This window comes from Galeopterus variegatus, unplaced genomic scaffold (genome assembly GCF_000696425.1).
Source record: "Galeopterus variegatus unplaced genomic scaffold, G_variegatus-3.0.2 Scaffold673, whole genome shotgun sequence".
Classification (NCBI taxonomy): domain Eukaryota; kingdom Metazoa; phylum Chordata; class Mammalia; order Dermoptera; family Cynocephalidae; genus Galeopterus; species Galeopterus variegatus.
The window spans coordinates 198,459-217,284 of record NW_007726784.1 but is presented as its reverse complement, the minus strand read 5'-3'; the positions used below and the strand labels follow the sequence as shown (position 1 = coordinate 217,284).

The 18,826-nt window shown below is 37.5% G+C and overlaps 1 protein-coding gene across 2 annotated transcripts in view; it reads left to right on the top strand.

Annotated features, from left to right (window-relative positions):
* Positions 1-18,826, top strand: part of RNF43 (ring finger protein 43) — a 56,361-nt gene that overhangs the window by 5,767 nt on the left and 31,768 nt on the right. Inside the window, exon 1 of one of the 2 annotated variants that reach the window (XM_008571263.1) lies at positions 6,880-6,961. The exons of the other annotated variant lie outside the window; for it this stretch is intronic. The gene's annotated coding sequence lies outside the window, so the exon portion shown is untranslated. Of the gene's footprint in view, positions 1-6,879; positions 6,962-18,826 lie in introns of those variants that run through there. 2 annotated transcript variants of the gene reach the window in all.

The window sequence follows — 18,826 nt, the reverse complement described above, 5'->3', positions numbered from 1 at the left end:
TAATAAACTCTATATTTCTTCTATTTCTCTCATTTTGCATTTCACTTGCAAAGAATTCATATTTACTCAGTATCTCCCTTTTAACGTAACATCTTTCATTACCTTACACTTCATCTTAAAACAGTCTGTGGTAAGTTATCTCATTTAGGAACCTGAAATTATAAACTTCGAAGTAGCATGTATTTATTTAACTGAAATTGCTCAAGTTAGAGTTCCTTAGGTGCAGAGATTTCAAAGTAGATTTTGTGATTTTGCTTTGATGCCAGCCTTTAAAAGAAGTACAGAGTAAATATTCAAGGTACAGTCAACTCTCAGTTATTTATGTCAATGGAGGTGCAAAAAATCCAATTAATTAATAACTGACTTTGGAATGTAGTCCAAAGTACACCGTCAGACACAATTCCTCTGTGTACACAAATGTTCTTAGGTTCGTGCCTCCCATGATCCCAGCTCAGAGCCTTCTTGACTTGGCTTTTAGAGCTTACTAGACCTGACTGTTGTTAGAAGCCTGGCACCCAGAGGAGAGAAAGAAGATGCAGATATTTTTAATGGTGTGCTTCATGTGTTTAAATCTAACAAAAATTTTTAAGTTCAAATTAGTAAATCTCTCTAGTTAATAGGAGGTTATAACCGAGGTGTGCCTCTGGTTGTTTTGCTCCTATCAGGCTATTTAGTATTCATTTAGCAGATTCTGGGGGTAGGCATTCCCTTCGATTTGTAGTGAAGTATGTATGTATGTGTGTGTGCAGTAACTTTTTTCCTAAAAATTAGCTGTAATTTCCTGTTTATACAGTATTAAAGGTATTCCTGGAGCTCATGGTTTTGTTTGTTTGATTTTGTTTTCAGTATAAAGTCTTTACATTTTGTTCACTGGAAAGAGTTTTTGGAACTTCTTTGTGCTTCATTTTTCTTTTATTACCTTCAAATGACTAAGAACAGTAGAAACAAAAATGTTATAAATGAGCAACGTGTTTTTATAAATGTCTTGTCAGGAACCAGAATTGGTAGTGGGGTACTGTTCGAGCAGGGTGTGAGAACGATGTTCCATTGAATTTATGTAGTGACTGAGGCAGTGTCTTAGATGTAGTAGACACTCAGTAAATATTTATCGAATGAATATAAGGAACAGATTGGTGGCACTGAGCAACTCTGAGGGCCGAGAGAGAACTCTTGGATGAAACGAATTTATGTCATCGCATTTTAACATATGTTATAAGATCTAATATTTTGAGTGTTTTGGGTTTGATATAGCATGCTGTATTCCTTTCCACTTCTGACTTACTGACAGCCTGTTGTCTCCTTGATTGTTATTTCAAAATCATAAACATGGCTGTAATCAATATGTTTGAGGTGCTCCTGTGTACAGCATTTTTATACAGCATTTCTTTAGTTTAATAGATAGTTCAACTCCTGCTTTTTAGGAAATTCTGGTTTTCCCAGAAAAATTTATAGGGGTGCTGATTTTAAACCCTTGATTGTAAAATATTAGCGTACAGTAGTTACCCCATATCTGTGGAGATATGTTCCAGTTTCTTTAGTTTAATAGATAGTTCAACTCCTGCTTTTTAGGAAATTCTGGTTTTCCCAGAAAGATTTATAGGGGTGCTGATTTTAAACCCTTGATTGTAAAATATTAGCGTACAGTAGTTACCCCATATCTGTGGAGATATGTTCCAGTACCCCCAGTGGATTCCTGAAACCGTGGATAGTACTGAACCCTGTATATGCCATATTTTCCCGTATACATTTATACCTATGATAGTTTAATTTATAAATTAGGGATAGTAAGAGATTACCAACAATGACTAATAATAAAATAGAGTAACTCTCACTCATAACTATAAAAAATTATGTAAATGTGTTCTCTCTCTCTCTCAAATATCTTACCATACTATCCTCACCTATTTTCAGACAGTCGTTGACTGTGGGTAACTGAAACCTCAGAAAGCAAAACCACAAATAGGGGAGACTACTGATGTCCAAAGGACTTCATCTTAGTCCTTAAACTTGTGATTCCCAATTCTGTTTTGAGATATCCTAAAGCAGTGGTTTTAAATCTGTTGTGTGTGTGTGTGTCACAGGCCCCTTTGAGAATGTGGTAAAAGTTATTGACCATATACACAAAATAGACATATTTACTTAATACACACAATTTTGCCTAACATCTCAGTAAGTTGAGAAATTCTCTGAGATACGTCTAGAGATCTGAAAATTCCAAATTAAGAGCTGCTATCATAAAATAATCCCAATTATTTCAAGAAATGAAACCAAATTCTCAAAACTAATTTTCCCTCAGCTTGCTTAATTTTAAAAGGATTTGTGTGCATTACTTGAAGTCAGACAGACAACAGTATTATGACAGAACTATAAGAAAGTGGCCTGCCCTTAGATGAAGGAACTTTGGAAGTCAAAATTGGTGTCTAACAAAGATCTGCTTATGCATAGTAGAGAAATTCTGCTCTCCAAATACAAAGTGAAACTGTGCATCAATTCAAGAATGTTTACAACTCTTCAGCGTGGTAATTTCACTGAAACACCCATAACGATAAAGGATATTTTACTAATATGTTTTGATATAGGTAGAACAATTGTGGCTCTATGGGGTGTATTTGGTTACTAAATTCAGAGAACAGAGGCTGTAAAACAAACTATAACTCTGGTTACTTTCCATCTCTTTGGTTTCTACCCCTTAAGTTTCATTGCTTTCCCTAGGGTAAGATTCCTTGGGCCCTTAAATTTCTGTTTGTTCTAATGGAAAATTTTGTATATATATTTTTTATAGCTGAGGTTTGTTGTTGCTTGCTTATTTGCTTTTAAATAACACATAAGCTACTTTACATACTCTTTTATCTGGGTTCTAAACAATACAGTTCATGGATAAATTTTGTTTTATTTTGCTCTATACTTTTTAATATATTCGAGTTTGTGTTTAATTTGAAAATTTAGAAACACGAAAATAATCAAAATGATTTAGAAGTTAAGGTTTTTTAAAATTGTAAGCATGAAGGCCCACATTATTCTTTAAGATTGGAAATTAGGTTATTTAGAAATTGTGATCACTGAATCTAATGCAATGGTAGTTGTTCAAGATGGCAACATAATTGTCTTCAAGACCACTCTTGGCTTGTTTGTTTTTAAGTCTAGAATACTTGTGTTAAGATATAAATTGGCAATAATACAACTGTAATTTTAAATAGCACATTTAGTCATATAACTATCAGTTTTGTGCATGCTGATATATCAAAAAGGGTACTGTTGTACTTACCTAACTATATGACAATTGAGAAATACTGTTGCTATTGTTATTTCTCTAGAATAATTTGGATGAGACTGAAGGCTTCATGTTTTATGTCTAGTAACTATTTCCTGTAAAATGATTACAGATTCTCGTTCTTTTTTCCCTTCAAACCATTTTCTACAGTCTTGTAAGTTATCTAATCTTTTACATGACCCACATTTTATGTTCTTTTATTTTGATATCTTCTACTTAGAATCACATTGATTATCTTCCTTTAAAATTCCTTTTTTTTTTTTGACGGCTGGCTGGTATGGGGATCTGTTACTTTAAACTTCTTGTGGCCAAGTTTCTTTAACTTTGTGAAGGACTCTATTGGCCTTGTATTGGAACTAAGTCCTATTCAGTTTTCCATTTCTAGAGTAAAATATGGTTTGGGTAGGGGCGAGGAAGGGAAGAGGAGGGGAAGGGGAGTAGGTATACCATTTGTGAAATATAATCATCCTCTTTTAAGCTCCCCAAAAAACTAGTCCAATCTTTTCATTTTACAAATGAAGAAATGAGCCCAGAGAGATTATTGTTTGCCAGTCAAAGAACTGTCAGTCTGCTGCTATATCTTACTGGCCAACATTTTTAGCAAAGTTTGGTTATTTACTTTAAACTTTTTTAATCATTGCAGGGAAATTAAAAAGCAGATGTTGGCAGAAATTTCCCCCTGACATTCCATTAAGAAGACATCATAGACTGATGCTGTAGAATCTTTCCTCTTTGATATCTAGTCAACTAGAAGACAAACTTTGAAACAAATGAATGAACAAAAAATACTTTGCTGCAGTTTAGCATTACTTTACATGGTGCATATGTCATTTATTCTGCCATAGAATCACTGCACACCAGGTGGTCTGTAGTCCTGGATCATCTCCTCAGAGCAATGGAGGCACTGTGTGAAGTCTAGGCTGAGAACCTTTCCAAGACTCGAGGCCGCACTGGATTCCCTGGATGCCTTATGACGTGGTTCTCCTAATGCACACCAAATAACTGTAGCAAGTGCTGTAGGGATTCAAAGGACAAGACCTCATCCTAGTCCAGCCGAGGGGATATGATTTTCATTGTCTCAGGAGTCGTTCAAATGACTGTGGTAATTCTGTCTCAAGTTCCCTAAGACTGAAGAAAAAACAAGCAAACATGAAGTTTTAACATAGGCAACTTCAAGTGGCTTAAAGCTAAAGAACAACCACAACTCAGTCATACCTTCTAACTTTTCACTTTCTAACTTTGTCAGTTAAATACAGATTATAATATTCCCTGTGTAATAGTCCTGCAGGTATAATACTCATGTATAGCATTTTCTTTAGAAGTCCAAGTAACTAGACAGTATGGCTTTCTTTTCAAATTGCAAACTGACTTTTTTAATATGTGGAAGAAGTTCCTGCTAAATTATAGTAAAGTTAAAAGTAAATTTAGCTTTAAACACAATTCAATATATTGAAAATTCTGTTTGAATTGATAGCTCAACTGGCTCACTTTTAATTCTTTACAAACTGCATTCCATAAAGGAAGAAATAAATACCAAGACCCTTTATGTTGAAGGTGAAAAGCATGTGAATATCTATTTCACAAAATTTGTTTCTAACACCAAGTTCTTTTTTCATTATTGACTTTAGTCATAAGTATGTGTTAATCTCATTCTCTAAAATGTCTTGCTTTTAATATAATATGAGGGATATAAAGAACAACTCAAAAAATGTACATATCTGCTATGACAGCAGTAGGTTATCACCTGCTCTAAAGTTTAGTAAACTATATATGTCGTATATTTTTTATCTTCATTAGAGATTATGAGGGTACTTCAGAAAGTTAATGGAAAGATTCTCATATATTTTAATTCTATTTTTCCATGAAATTTGAAGTACCCTTATATTTGGGATTATTTAATTGCCCCCTTTGGGTATACAAAAAGTCTATAGGTGCCTTATGACCATTTAAAAAGTGAAAGCAAGTCCCTTAACCTTCCACCTGTTGGATTGGGGTTGGTGGGATAACTAAATAATCTTTAAGATTTTTCCAGCTCTAAATTTTTAAAGTTTATCCTTATTCTAGAAAGAGACTTAATATACTATAAAGATGTGCATCTTTCCTATTTATTTCTTTTCCCTAGGATAAAATTTGTTTGGTAGGTAATACAAAAAAATCTGAGCAAATTACTTAAAGTCACACAACAAATTGGTAGCAGAACAAAGCATCATAATCAATTGTACTCCCAGTCTGATGGTCCTACACTGTCTTTACATTCCAGTTAACACACACAAAAAGGAAACTTTCTCTGGAGTTTTATATTTTAAAAGATCTGTAGTGGATTGAGGGCTCTTATTCTAAATCCTTCTTCAAGGCTGCCCCAGTGATCAAACTACACTGACTTCAATCACTAACCTACACCTAAGTGAATCTAACCTTTAGAAAGACCTGAAAGAGCCAGATATACTAGAACCAGTCTGGGCCATGGTAGTAAGAGCAGTGGAATGCATCTGATCCTAAAATACTTTGTGAAGGTGAATTAATAGAGATAAGCTGAACAATTACTCAGAAATAAAATTTCAGTGCAGCTGGTAGGTGTTCATGCATGGGGTTTGGGGGGATAGAGCTCTAGTATATAAGCATCTGGAGGCATCTGGGAGGAGTGGAAATGGGGCCATCTGATTAGTAACTGTGCCTGTTATCAAACCGTGACTTTCTACATTGTGTATCCCCAGAGTTGGAAAACTTCTGCTGGCAAAAAAAGAGAAGGGCCGCTGTGCTGCTGCTGAGGGCCATACAGTAGACACAAAAGCTCCTTCTTAGAGGCCTTCAGCAGAGGCAGCTTGTACAGGCAGGCCTGTTCCTCTCAAAGACTGGGAATCAGATTCTTTCCCCAGGGGGTTTCCAACTAGTTTGCACTTCAGAAAAACCTTTTCTTTCTCCTGCTGTTCACGCCCTGCAAAGAATTTTCTTCCAACCAAAGAAATTGTTTTATAATCAAAGATCCTTGTCCTTAGTTGTTGGACATCAAAGAAAGTTTGGAGGAGACTGGGGGATTATGTGAGTGCCTAGAATTTATTTTGAATGCAAACTTGCAATATTAGCAAGTCTCCCAAAGAATATATTCTTCTCAGAGCTGGGAGAGAGCCTAATATAACGAAGTCTTTATTCTTCATTGGTTAGATGTGCCCCAGGCAGGTACAAATGAATTGAGTAGCTCTATCTGGTCTTAACCCATGTATGTTTGGTTCTTGAGGTACAGACTTACTGCAAGAGGTCCCCCTACCTTATCCATCCTTTTAAAAGTTGGTATATAGAAACATTAAACATTATTGATAAACTTGAAACAACCTAAAAAAACCATTTCAACGTCAATGCTTCAACTCTTGGGAATTTGGGGTTTCTCTCAAGGTAGTTGATAATATCACCAAAGGTTGGGAGCCACATTCCCTGCATTCCCCACTGTTGCTGGGTGTTGATGATGTCATTTTCTGCCACAAAGGAAAACCTCAGCGCCCTTAGGGCCCGAACTCAGGACTTGGCAGGTAAATGAAGGAGGAACTTAACTTTTGGATTTAAACTGATTGAGTCAGGCGTAAAGAGGTACAACCACATTAAGTACAAGCGTCACAACCTCATCTCTGGGGCCTGAATGGACCATTTATCATTTAAGGAGAATTAAAATTTTAACTTTAAGAAATTCTTTTCTGAGTAAGAACAGTGATTCATTTAATACTTTGGTTCTTATACGTCAGGACATTTATAGGGCACTGCTCTCAGAGATTTTGGCCCCCTCTTCAATATCTTTCTCTGAATCCATGAATTTTCCAAGCTTTTCTGCAACACATTTATAGATTACCTAGTTTTCCTTCCTAGAGCAGATTAACAACAACAGAAAAAAGAATTAGGAAAAATAAACTGATGGATAAGGCAGATTTAGGCAGAATTATGCTCTAGAAGACTTCCAATTCTTCCTGCCCCTTCACTGCAACCACAGAATAGTGGTTGGAAATAGAATTCAAGGAACCCCAAAAGTGCTCAAAACTTCCAATAGTGGCAGCTACAGTGCCCCTGCAAAAATTCTCTGAGCACTCTTCCTCAGTGCCTTCTTGTGATATCCTTGTGTCAGGAGCCTATATCATCATCACAAAGGCTTGCCCTGAAGACAAGCCTGGTAAAAATGTCAGCTGTTTATATTTGCTGCTAGAAACAATCCATTATATTTTTTACTCTGTTCTGAACTAACATGCCATATAGTTTTTTAGAGAAAGTCTTTTTCATAGAATCATCAACTGACCATTCTCAAAAATTCTGAATGCTGTAGTTTGTACTAGGGAGGTACTGAGGATCTGTGACGTAAGCAGGAATTGCTAAAGATTTTTATTTCACTCAGCAGTGCTAACTTGCCTGTGTTACTCCTATGCAGGTATTAGATTACAGTTTTGTTTTGTTTTTATGTTGGGAATTATATGAGTAAAATTAACTGAAATGAAAGAGTGTCCCTTTAGTCTTTATAGGGGAATAGGGAGTTGAACTGTAAGGGAAGAGCCCAACCTGCAACTGACCTTTCATTTTCATAATTTTATTTTTCTTGAGTTGATGTTTGTTTGAACTGAATTAATGCTTTTATATAAAATGCCCTAGTTTTTTATGCAATGTCAGTCTTCAGGGTATGGAACAGGATTTGGCATTTTGTTTCCATTTTTATTGTTTTGTTTTCTAAAGGGAAGTTTGAGTTGGAGCCTGTCTGGCAGGATTCCATACTTCTACCATACCACCTGTCCTGGCAGAGACAATGGAAGCAAAAGTCAAGTTCTTTATGACTGCACCTGCCTTGTAAGTGCTGCCGGAAGATCTGATTTTTCTCCTGTAGTTAAACTCTACCCAGAAACTCTAGTACTTGGCATCCAAACAGTGGGTGCATACCCCAAAACTTGGATGTCCCAATTTCAGGACTAATTCTCCCATTGACTGCTAGGATTGTCTTTGCATGACATTCAACAATTATTTTATTGTTTGTCACATGGAGGAGATTTAACTTTCTGGTTCTCCTGGTGTTCAAGACTTTTGTGAGGGTCTACTAATGATAATGAATCATTTGGTGATTTATTATTCAAACATTTCCTTGTGCAATTCTGCATTTAAAGAACATGAAGGAAAATATGATCTACTCAAAATAGATCAGGAACATATGTCCCAAGTCAGACCACCATGCAAAGTTCCCAGGGGTGAGAAGCTACCATTTTCTCTTTGCTGCTTTTTCCTTTCCCCAGAAATGTGGGTTACCCTACTGGCCACCACTTGAATGCTGTCTGATTAAGCAGTTGTTTTGGAGGCCATCTAACATCCATCACGAGAACTTTTTTCCTTTTGAATTATCAGAGTGTTTCTTCGGTTCCCTCAGGGCAGAGTTACTTCATTATCTTCTAACTTTATGTATAACTGGAGGCCTTCTGGCTTAAGAACATAATTTCTATCACTAATCAAATAATTGAAGATAATATACTCACCAAATGGTGCTCTTTGCACAGTATCCACATAAAAGGATGTAATATGATAATGAAGCAGAAAGGATGTTCTAAAATGAGTGGCAACGTCCTATAGTGAAAAGAGCTCTCAGTAGACTCGTATTTTAATCTCAGCTCTGATCCTTCTTAAGAAGTTTTATGACCTTAAGGAAAATTGCTTAACCTCGTTGAGCTTGTGTCTTCGTGAGTAAAATGAGGATAATAGTAATAAATGGCCTGACTCTCTGAAATGAAATAAGGTGTGAGAATTGTCTTTGAAAATTACAAATGTAAGATATTATTATTATTAATAGTAATTAGACTGGAGCTCCTCCTTATTCACCTTGTTACTGTCAGAAATGTTAATTACTGTCAGAAAAGTGTGAGGGTAATTGATTTAGGCTCAGTTACTAACTTTTTGAATTCAATTTGGCATTAGGCAAAAATAACTAAGCAAGACTATGTATTTTTTATGTAGCTAAAAAGACAAAGCTTTAGCTTCAAAAAAAAATTTTTTTTTTTAAAAAGATGACCGGTGAGGGGATCTTAACCCTAGACTTGGTGTTGTCAGCACTGTGCTCAGCCAGAGAGCCAACCGGCCATCCCCATATGGGATCCGAACCCGGGGCCTTGGTGTTATCAGCACCACACTCTCCCGAGTGAGGCACAGGCCGGCCCAAGCTTCAAAATTTTGTGGGCCAAGGGCCTACGAAATGTCACTGTAATGTAGTACAGGTAGCTCATATGGGATCCGAACCCGGGGCCTTGGTGTTATCAGCACCACACTCTCCCGAGTGAGGCACGGGCCGGCCCAAGCTTCAAAATTTTGTGGGCCAAGGGCCTACGAAATGTCACTGTAATGTAGTACAGGTAGCCTTAGTGGCTTAGAGAATGAGTAATAGCGTATGAGTTCTGGGGTGGCAACTTCAGTTCTGTTGCTGTCTTGCTTGTGCTACAGTGAATCACCTGGACCTTTGCCTGCCCTGGACCTTTGTACATGTGGCTGTTCTGCATTGGTAAGCCTTTGTCATCCTTCCATGATCAATGAGGTGATCACTGACACAAAGCAGCTGCTTTCTAAGTTTTTGCCTAGAAAGATCCTAGAACCACGTTATATATCACTCTTAACATCTTCCTTTTTGAAATTTTAGTGTATTTCTTTTCATTGCTGCTACTCTGAGACAACCACCTGGAATGCCGAAGCTTCAGCTTCCTGTACAGCTTGCAGTCATGTTTCTAAGGGAAAGAGGGGAAGGACTGTCCAGGATTGTGAAGGGGACTCATTTGCCCAGTTCATTATACTGTGCTGGTCCCAACGTGTTCTTTGAAGTTCAGCAGATAGGATTCTGTAGCCTGCTTGGAAATCATCCCACAAGTCCCTGAAACTCCAAGTTCCCCATCTAAGAAGTATTGGATCAAAATTAGAATAAGCAATGTTTGTGGCCCTGAAATAATTTTCAGGTAAAGAACATGCTTTGAGCCATCTCAGAGACTGATATGCTGCAGTATGAAAAACCCGTATGGAGTGTTTGATAACTTTACCAATTTGAAGTCTCTTTCCAAAATAGGTAAATAATGGGATAAAGGTAATTATGGGTTTCCTCATCTTTCTACTTACCTGTTGCCTGTTATGATTAAACACACAGAGCTATAACTCTTTTGGAAACAAACTCAATTACCATTATTATCCTTTCAGCACTTGCATGGTATTATAACTCATTTCAATCACTAGTACAACACAGCAAAGGTGGGAGTTGGGAGACAATTGGCAGGGGGGTGGGGGTGGAGAGGGGAAAATATTTTCCCTTTATTGGTTTTGGGAAGTGTCCTTCCTCTCTGAAGGCACTTCATGGGGAAAACTGTTTTCTTCCCAAGGCCTAATAAAGATTAGTGAGAGATGTCTGCAAAGCATTTGAAGCTCTTTGAAATAAAGGCAGGGATAAACACTCAGTATCACTGTTATTATCATTAAAAAGAAAGCCCAGCATGTGATGATTTGGGTCACTTCCAGCGGCCTTGTTTGATGTTCATGTTCCTTTTTTTGACCTTTACCTCTTGATATCTTTATATCTTTATTGAGGCTGTTGGACAAAGTCTTGAGATCCTAAGCAATAGGGTGTTAAGAAAGAGTGACTGCTAGCCTCCATTTCAATGGGTGGAATTTCTGAAAATGTGCTTCCGTCTTGAGATACCCTGTTCCAGTTTGACATTCTTGGTGGCAAGGTTAATATCTGGTCATTTGAATTTTTATTTCCCATTCTGTTCCTTACCTCAGAATTGAGAGTTTTAAAGGAAATTTCTTATTAAATAAAATAAATACTAAATTAACTGGAATTTTTAAAATTTGGAATTAACTGTACTATGCTTATGAACTAGAGATAAATTAGAAGAAAGAAGCATGTATAAAGTACCTAAAAACAAATAATACTAGAACTTCCTAGGGATATTAGAAGTTCAGCCCAGCCTCTTATACTTTAGTAAGTTATTTCATTCTTAAAATGACCATAATGTTATCCTTGTAGTGTTATAAGGTACCAAATAAAGGCTAAATTATGTTCAATATGATGTATTTGGTCAGGAAAGTATACCAGTACATTTTAGAAAGGGTTTCAACAGTACAGTTTGAATTTAAAAGGACTTCCTGGTCCTTGAAAAGGTAAATAAATCACAAATTTTGTTATAGTTCAAGGATCTGTGCTAATCAAAATAACTTACTCCCTGATTGGCAACTGTATTTGAGAATCAGGTGGAATTATCTCTGTCACTCTCTTTTTTTAATGGTGTTGGTCTTTCCTTTTCAGTTTGTGGGGTTGCTGTGTTTTGTAAAAAAGAGCACATTCTTCATAATTCTAGTTGATGAATTGTTTAATTGTTTTAAATTTTAAATGGTTATCCTAGAATAAATTTTGCTTGTACATACACACACACCTTTCTCCCCTAGTTTTTCAACTGAGTTTGTTTTCTATTAATCCCGACCCCAATTTCTGCATCCCTACACACACAGATTCTTTTTTATTTCTAAGCTTAGCTTTCACTAAATAAATGTAAGCTAGAGAAAAGAAACTTGAATCTTTCCATCAGAACCAAAGGAATTCAAGTTTTGTAGGAAATTGAAGTTGAGAATGAACTTATAAATCTTGTGCCAACCACCGTTAGAAAATTATTTAAAATTAATATCATATTTGGCTTTGTACCAAAGCAGGTACCATGAAACTTCTGTGGTAATGTGTGTGTTTTTGTGTGTGTATACACGTAAAGGATAAAAAAAGGTGAGTGTTTAGGTTAGAATGAATATATAATATATAAAATATAGGAAATATGTTTTATATTCTATATATAGAATATATGTTTTTTAAATGCTCATTTTCAGTCCTTTAAGGAAAACTACTTTCTAAAAGCAATCCTTGGACCAGTCTCTAAAACGAGCTGCTGCCTTTGGAGACCCTGAAGCCAAATTAATTATCTGGCCTTTGAAATTTTGCCTATGGAGAGCATGGTCACATGCAAAATGGATAACCTTAGGACACTACCCCTTTTTGTTCTTTTTCTTCAAGGCCCTTCTCCCACTCATAATTTTAGTTAGTTTCACTTAGCAGAAAATAATCAAATCGAACCTCTTCCTAAACTGACTTCTTCCCTGCAGCCGTGTCTGAAGTTCAGCTTGTGAGATCCGAGTGTTTTCTTTTCCCGCTGAGTTTTGCTTGCTCATCTCTCTTTGGTTGTGTGGGCCATCTTGCCCCTTAAGTATTTTAACCTGCATAATGGTCCTTCTGTTTCTTCTCTCTCATTTTCGTTTTGGGATCATTTAAAAATCTGTGCCCATTGTCAAATCATCAAATCTTCTTACTATGAAAATCTGTTATCACCTTTGATTCTTCCGTATTATGTTGGGATTTTGATGACTGGGCCTGTTCCCTTCTAAGCCATATACTGTACCGGGTTCACTGCCTGCGTTTCAATACATGTTATAAAATAACCATCATTCTGTTGAATAAGCTGGCATGTCGCTGCCGTTGCTCATCTGGAGACAGTTTTCTGCAGGCTGAACGGCACGCCAGGCTACATGCTGACAACAGTGTCTTCCCATCAGGAAAAGATCCTTTTTTTCCCTCCCTATCAAATGGAAGCTTAGATTTTAGAGAAAATTACAAAATACAGAAAATGAAAAAGAACTGAAATCACAGCATCTGCGGTCTTCTCTATCCTTAATAGCAAGGCAGCTTCCTAGAGGATTTTATTGTAATATGTTGATGAAATGTGTATAGTTATTCCTTTACAGTTTGTTTAGAAAGTAGCTTCTAAGCAGCAGTTCCCGTGTCATCTAGCTAGAGAAACCACGTATCTTTTCTTCCTCTCAAGCTGCAGAACCAGTCTAATCTTTTTTCTTTTTGTTTGTTTAACACTTGATCTTAATAGTGAGAAACTAAGTTAAGTTATATGACATTTCTTCCAAAAGAACATTTCTGATTTTTGTGTTTTATAGCTTTCTGATTTCATTGCCGTAGTAGATTTACTAATAGGGAACGGTGACTATCTCCAGGAGTTCAAGTGTACACAATAATAAACTGTCTCTCTTAGAGAAGGAATAACTTCCTAGCTATTGTTACAGTATGGGTTTGGATGCATGCATCTTACCATGGATCCAGACTTCTGACCAGAAATAATTGAATTGTGTGTTTGTTTAAAGCTGGAGAGCTTAACATCACATTATATTGCCTCATATTGACAATAATGTTTCCATAATCTTTGAATAGATAGGGTATGCTATGACAGACGACTTGGCTGTCTCAAAGCCATTACCTTATGTTTTTTTCCCCCAAAGAGTTTCAGATCCTGTTTAATATTTGATAGTTTTGCTAGATAGTGAAAGCAGAAAGAGATTGTAATGGTAATCTCTAGAAGAGGGCAATCAGTGTTTCTTATCTATTTTCCATATATTGTCAATCTGTCCAAGCAAACCTATTATATGGGAACCGATAAGGAACTTTGTTTTCTTCTTGATATACTGGCCTGCCCAGCACCATGCCCCACATTGGAGAACCCTGTGATAGAGCTTCGGCTCTCTAGATAAGATGGTATATCTGTAAAATTGCTGAACCATTGTGCCTTCATGGATTTTCACAACCCCGAAGATATGAAGAGTTGGAAGGATGAAAGGGCGCTACTTTTTTCCCCCAAGAGTCTGAAAGTTCAAAGACACAGCTGGTGTTTCAATGGAGCCAGTGCATCTGGAGCAGCCCAGTTGCTGGAGAGGCAACTATTGCACTATACCCTTCCTGTTGTTATTTTCTGTTATTACGTTATACCCTTCCTGTTGTTACTCATTGAGGCGGCCCTTGCCCTCCCCTGTGAATCATCTCCTCAAGTCCTTCTGCCCTTTCGTTGGCCTGCTTTGAACTTCTTGTGTATTCATCTCTTCTACAAAGTGGAAATAAGTACTCCAGGTGTGCTCTCACCTGTGTGAGGAGGGTTGTTGAACTATGTTGTTGTTGAACTATGTTGTTTCTGCATATTTCAAAACTGTGGTGATATTACACTCTAAGTTCTTGTTCAGTTGATTTCTTCTGTTTCCCTAATAACTTTCAAAACTATTTCTCTCCATTTATACAATATCCAATACATTACTTTTCTTCATTCTATCCGATATCAAGTCACAGATTAACTAGAGACATGTTCTCGTCCTCCTTTGAGGCTATTTTCTAGAAAAGTATGGGGCAAGATTCTAAGAGATTCTCTGGAATTTCTTCTAAAATTCACCATCAAAGGTTTCCTTTCGTAGTTTTGCCTCTCAAGCTTACCATCAACTCATATTGTTTCTTTCTTTTTTTTTGTCTTTTTCACGACCGGTAAGGGGATTGCAACCCTTGGCACGGTGTCGCCCGCACCGCGCTCAGCCAGTGAGCACACCGGCCATCCCTATATAGGATCAGAACCCGCGGTGGGAGCGTCGCTGCGCTCCCAGCACCACACTCTCCCAAGTGCGCCACGGGGCCGGCCCTGTTTCTACAGTTTCAGTGCAACCATGATTTCTGTTTGTATTCTAAAAATCAAACTGAACTCTAATCTTTCTCCAGGACAGAAGAGTGTCCCCAGAATAGAAGAATCTAGGGAACGTTGGAAGTGCTTCTCCGAAGCAACCCAACAATATTCAATTGGGTTTCTATTCAGGGCATTGCACGTGGATTGTTGTCTGTTGTAGAACACATAAAGCATTACAATAATCTCAGAAGTCAAATCAGTCCTTTTCCTGACCTACACTGTAATCAAAATAGTAATGTCAAGTTCATCTGCTCCTGAAGGAAGATAACCTGAAAAATAGTCTTTTAACATGAAGGCCTATCCCCCACCACACACGATGGGTCACCTGCTGCTCCATAATAGCAACATCGTCCAGCAAGTTAGGACAGGAGAATAAAACAACCACATCCAATTGAAGCTGTAAAGGAAATTCAAGGAAACACAATGCAATAATGATGATTATATTCATATATGAATAAAAGAGCATGAATTTTATCCACTGTTGCCAAATTTTCTTGTGAAAGCATTTTGTGATAAGTTATATGATATCTTCAACATCACGAATGGAACTAAAGAAGCCATAAAACCCCTCCTTAGATTTTGAAGATTGTTATTCGCCTTTGAGAGAGTTGTTGTAATGATAACAATTAGATTTGGAGTGTGTATGCAACTGCCTTATATGTTGACAATAGATTTATATGTCTTAGTTGTAGGGGCTGCCATTTATTCCACTTTCAAATGTATTCAGAAGCCAATAGATGCTTAATAAAAACATAGTAATAACTTCCATTTTCCTTTGGAGTTCATAAGTTAGCATACAATTAAATCATGACTAGACTCAGTGTTTCCTGGCTTCAGTCCTCTTTCATATTTATGTCCCTAGAAAGCTTTTCCAGCACTATTGGTGATGTCTATTTTTCTGTAATAAGTTAGCTGGTTTCCCATTATATCTCATGATTACTAATCAGTATATATTTGTGTGAAAAACATTTTGGTAATTCTCAAACAGATGCCATTCAGTCTCATGGGACTCACCCCAATAAAGAGGTATTTTCTTAGCTCCCCCTAACTTTATTTGCTATTATTTTTCAAGGCTCTAATCCTGTCCTGGCCTTAAGGAGATGTTCTTTTACAACTTGTGCATTGCACTTGGAAACAAACAATATACCTTCCTCTTTCCTCTGTCCACTGCTCCATAATAAGTCCATTCTTCCCAATCTATTGTCTTAAGGGCTGCTTGCTCTATCATGTGGTGTAGATTTCTGTTTCATCTCAAGGGTCTTGTTTCCCTACTGCCATCATCCTCTAGCTGCCAGCTGCAAAGACTCTTAGCTACAGCTCCTAAATGGCTTAGAAAGGAGTCTGGTTCTCCTGGACCCAGTACTGACCTTGACCCTTTCCCCAGTCCTGAGTGAACATGGAAATTCAGCGTCCTCAGCACGTAATTCATGCCTGTACTCTGACTTTCTTGCTCTGGCCTCAGGAGAGAGAGAGCACATTTTGAACACTCCTCCTTTTGTGTCGGCATCTCTGTGAGGTGCTTTGGAAGGACTCCAGCCAGGCATGGAAGGGCTCTTTGATAATATCTGACGGGTGGGTAAGAATTTCAGGCACCTGGCCAAGATACACATTGCCTGTAATCGTTAACTCAGTCTGTAAACAGTTCAAACGGCACTGAGAGGCCGTCAGTTATTACATTAGAAGAGGCCTTTCATCTCTCTTGCTCAGAAGCCAGACGTCCAGCATTGGCCCCCACTGTGGCGATTGGAGCCATGGTGCTCTATGCACAGTCACCAAGACTCAAAACATGCAGGCACATACGATGGAAACTGCTCCAAATGACTGACTTTCAAACTTTTATGATTGGAGTAATAACTAAATCATTAATTTCCTTTCGTTCTGTACCTGGCTGATGCTGGAGAGAAAAGGGGGGAAGAAACCAACTGGACCAGGAATAAACAGTGGGGAAGGGATTATCATCTGGAATCAGAAATTTTCATATTTCAGCTTAATTTTTCTACCCACACTAATTTCTGAAAGCTTTACAACCTCACGCTTTACCCTTTCATTTTGCCCCTTTATTCAACATTGATTCCTTTTATGTTTGGTCCTCAGTGTACTCCATGTGTCCAATAAGCTTTATGTTTACTCAATATCCTAGTGCAAGTGCAGGCCCCTAATGCTGGGCCCCGAAGAGGACCCAAAGGAGCATAAGATAACAAACATTCCTGCCCTCAAGGTGCTTACTAACTGAGACCTTAGATAATTCCACCATGAGAGTTCATAATAAGTGCCGAGTAAGGCATACCACGAGTTTCTACAGGAGTTCACAGTAGGAAGAAAGAACAGCCATGTGGACAGGATAGTGGTGATCAAGGAAACTTTCCTTTCTGTGAAAAAAAATTTTGCAGTGCTTTTTAAAAATTAGCTTTTTTCTCTCATGTTTCTCATTGATTTTCTTTTGGTTTTTATTAAATTGCTAATTTTGCTAGGCCCATATTGAGTGTTCTAGACACTTAGTAAATGGAATCATTAAACCTCTTTTAGAATTTAGCTGATGAGCTAGAGATTTGCAGAGGTGGAGTTCTGAGACCTGTTATGTCTTCCCATTGAGTATTCTGGTATCAAAAGATGATGTGATAAAACTAGGAACAACTTACTCTAAGCATCTTAATTGCACAAGACCCTTTTCTGATTAATATTTTTAAAGATGTTCAGATTAGTTTTAAGGCTGCTGTTGCTGAAACAGTTTGTTCCAGATAGCACAGGAACAGAATTTAGATTAGACCACAGGTTTTAAATAAACAGGTGAAATAAAATCCTGCACTCACCAGTATTCAAGGTGAGCATCAAAGTTCCAGTTTTTGTCCCTTACACAAGAATCCCAAAGCAGCTAGATTCTTTTCCTTTACAAAATAGTCTTAACACTTGCCTCTCTTTCTTCAGCTGAAGGAAAATGATAAAAGCCATGAGACATTCTTAAAAAAAAAAAAAAGATCTGCCTTATATAACTTAACTGAGGTTCTCATAACTTATTAGTTAGAAAGCTTTGATCTCATGTCTTCTATTTGCTTTGCTTTGTTTTTTATTTTGCTCAGCTTACTGGGTCACCTTTTCATTCACTTGACATGTTTTGGATTTGGAGATTGTCTCTTTCACACCATCCAGGTTTTCTTTACTGATTTTTGTTGTCGTTTGGTTTTTTTTTTTGTTTTGGTGGCTGGCCAGCACAGGGATCTGCACCCTGGATCTCGGTGCCTTCGGGTTATCAGCACCCCTGCTCTAACAAAGTGAGCTAACCGGCCAGCTGAATGTAGCTTTGGAGGAGCACATATAACAGAGGAAGCAGCCCTTGAGGGTGTGCAGCCTTGCAGGCCATCATGTGCTCTGCTTCTGATTTACCAACTTGCTGAGGATGAGCAGTGTATCCTTTCTTTCATCTAAGGCAACTAATACTTTACCCTACTTCATGGAAAAAGCAGTAGCTCAATATTAAAAAGAAATTAAATCCTTTGGAAGAACATGGGCACGAAAGCAAACAAAATCATTTTTTTTTACCATTTGCCCAGCGTTGTTATTTGTTCATGGTAAACAGGAGAGTGGTTATTTGACAGCATGTGTTAGATCACATTTATGTAGTAGAATTGTATAAATATAGAATTATAAGGTATTCGTACAAGGAAGCTTTGAGGGATGCTATTTGATCTGCTCAGTTCAATGCCCTGGTTAATTCTGAGGTTACATACAGGTTTAATATGACAGGTAAATAATGGAGGAAGCCCTTGCTCTTCTACCTGAATGTGGAGTTTGTCTTTTGGGAAATGATCAATCTTGAATTTCAGCTTCCCACCCTGGTTGTTTTCCTTCTACATGTAATAAGGGAACTGCCTAGAATTGTTTTGGTCCCTCCAGATCAATAATGGTTCACAAATTTTAGCATGTATCAGAATCAGTTTTAGAAGGCTTGTTAAAACACAGAGTCCTGGGCTCTGCCCTAGAGTTTCTGATTCAGTATGTCTGAGGTGGGGCCTAAAAATTTGTATTTCTCAAA